This window comes from Oncorhynchus kisutch, unplaced genomic scaffold (genome assembly GCF_002021735.2).
Source record: "Oncorhynchus kisutch isolate 150728-3 unplaced genomic scaffold, Okis_V2 scaffold4008, whole genome shotgun sequence".
Classification (NCBI taxonomy): Eukaryota; Metazoa; Chordata; class Actinopteri; order Salmoniformes; family Salmonidae; genus Oncorhynchus; species Oncorhynchus kisutch.
This window is the reverse complement of record NW_022265953.1, coordinates 184,579-187,435: the sequence shown is the minus strand read 5'-3', so window position 1 is coordinate 187,435 and position 2,857 is coordinate 184,579.

Sequence of the window (2,857 nt, the reverse complement as noted above, 5' to 3'; positions counted from 1 at the left end):
TGAGGGATTGGTAGGTGGAGTCTTGTGTTTTGAATGAGGGATTGGTAGGTGGAGCCTTGTGTTTTGAATGAGGGATTGGTAGGTGGAGTCTTGTGTTTTGAATGAGGGATTGGTAGGTGGAGTCTTGTGTTTTGAATGAGGGATTGGTAGGTGGAGTATTGTGTTTTGAATGAGGGATTGGTAGGTGGAGTCTTGTGTTTTGAATGAGGGATTGTTAGGTGGAGTCTTGTGTTTTGAATGAGGGATTGGTAGGTGGAGTCTTGTGTTTTGAATGAGGGATTGGTAGGTGGAGTTTAGTGTTTTGAATGAGGGTTTGGTAGGTGGAGTCTTGTGTTTTGAATGAGGGATTGGTAGGTGGAGTCTTGTGTTTTGAATGAGGGATTGGTAGGTGGAGTCTTGTGTTTTGAATGAGGGATTGGTAGGTGGAGTCTTGTGTTTTGAATGAGGGATTGGTAGGTGGAGTCGTGTGTTTTGAATGAGGGATTGGTAGGTGGAGTCTTGTGTTTTAAATGAGGGATTGGTAGGTGGAGTCTTGTGTTTGGAATGAGGGTTTGGTAGGTGGAGTCTTGTGTTTGGAATGAGGGTTTGGTAGGTGGAGTCTTGTGTTTTGAATGAGGGTTTGGTAGGTGGAGTCTTGTGTTTTGAATGAGGGTTTGGTAGGTGGAGTCTTGGGTTGCTATGTTGAGTGGTTGGTAGGTGGAGTCTTGGGTTGCTATGTTGAGTGGTTGGTAGGTGAAGTCTTGGGTTGCTATGTTGAGTGGTTGATAGGTGAAGTCTTGGGTTGCTATGTTGAGTGGTTGCTAAGTGGAGTCTTGGGTTGCTGTGTTGAGTGGTTGGTAGGTGAAGTCTTGGGTTGCTGTGTTGAGTGGTTGGTAGGTGAAGTCTTGGGTTGCTGTGTTGAGTGGTTGGTAGGTAAAGTCTTGGGTTGCTGTGTTGAGGGTTTGGTAGGTGAAGTCTTGGGTTGTTGTGTTGAGTGGTTGGGAGGTGGAGTCTTGGGTTGCTGTGTTGAGTGGTTGGTGGGTGGAGTCTTGTGTTTCTGTGTTGAGTGGTTGGTAGGTTTAGTCTTGGGTTGTTGTGTTGAGTGGTTGGTAGGTGGAGTCTTGGGTTGTTGTGTTGAGTGGTTGGGAGGTGGAATCTTGGGTTGTTGTGTTGAGTGGTTGGTAGGTGGAGTCTTGGGTTGTTGTGTTGAGTGGTTGGGAGGTGGAGTCTTGGGTTGTTGTGTTGAGTGGTTGGGAGGTGGAGTCTTGGGTTGTTGTGTTGAGTGGTTGGGAGGTGGAGTCTTGGGTTGTTGTGTTGAGTGGTTGGGAGGTGGAGTCTTGGGTTGTTGTGTTGAGTGGTTGGTAGATGGAGTCTTGGGATGTTGTGTTGAGTGGTTGGGAGGTGGAGTCTTGGGTTGCTGTGTTAAGTGGTTGGTGGGTGGAGTCTTGTGTTTCTGTGTTGAGTGGTTGGTAGGTGGAGTCTTGGGTTGTTGTGTTGAGTGGTTGGTAGGTGGAGTCTTGAGTTGCTGTGTTGAGTGGTTGCTAAGTGGAGTCTTGGGTTGCTGTGTAAAGTGGTTTGTAGGTGGAGTCTTGGGTTGTTGTGTTGAGTGGTTGGGAGGTGGAGTCTTGGGATGTTGTGTTGAGTGGTTGGGAGGTGGAGTCTTGGGTTGCTGTGTTAAGTGGTTGGTGGGTGGAGTCTTGTGTTTCTGTGTTGAGTGGTTGGTAGGTGGAGTCTTGGGTTTTTCTGTTGAATGGTTGGTTGGTGGAGTCTTGGGTTGCTGTGTTGAGTGGTTGGTAGGTGGAGTACATTTTCATCGTCTGGTCTCTTCCCTGCACCTGGGTCCAACCTCACCACGTCACACAGCACCACAGGTGATTTCCACAAAGCTGTGAAAATGGCAAAAATGGCCTTCTACACCATCAAAAGGAACAACAAATTCTGTCTAAATATACTTAAACCAGTTGTAGAAAGCAGTTATTGCTCTTGATGGTTGTGTTGAATGGGATGTGCTCCCTGACCAAACAGTCACAAAATGGGACAAACACACATTGAGAATCTGCAGAATTCTACAAAAACATCCTCTTACAAGGTAAAACACCAAATAATGCCATGTAGAATTAGCACCTCACCCTGAGGTATGATGCAACTTTTAAATGAGGAACCACTGTAGCAGTGCTAATGAGAGAGGACGCCATAAGCATTGTTCTCAAGAGAAAACAGGCTATGTGCAAACTGCCCACAAAATGAGGTGGAAACTGAGCTGCACTTCCTAACCTCTTGCCAAATGCATGACCATTTAAGAGACACATATTTACCTTAGATTACACAGAACCAAAAAATATTCCACAACAAATCCAATTTTAATAAACCCACATCTATTAGGTGAAATATCACAGTGTGCCATCACATCTATTAGGTGAACTATCACAGTGTGCCATCACATCTATTAGGTGAAATATCACAGTGTGCCATCACATCTATTAGGTGAAATATCACAGTGTGCCATCACATCTATTAGGTGAAATATCACAGTGTGCCATCACATCTATTAGGTGAAATATCACAGTGTGCCATCACATCTATTAGGTGAAATATCACAGTGTGCCATCACCATCTATTAGGTGAAATATCACAGTGTGCCATCACATCTAGTTAGGTGAAATATCACAGTGTGCCATCACATCTATTAGGTGAAATATCACAGTGTGGCCATCACATCTATTAGGTGAAATATCACAGTGTGCCATCACATCTATTAGGTGTAATATCACAGTGTGCCATCACATCTATTAGAGGAAAATAGCACAGTGTGCCATCACATCTACTTAGGTGAAATATCACAGTGTGCCATCACATCTATTAGGTGAAATATCACAGT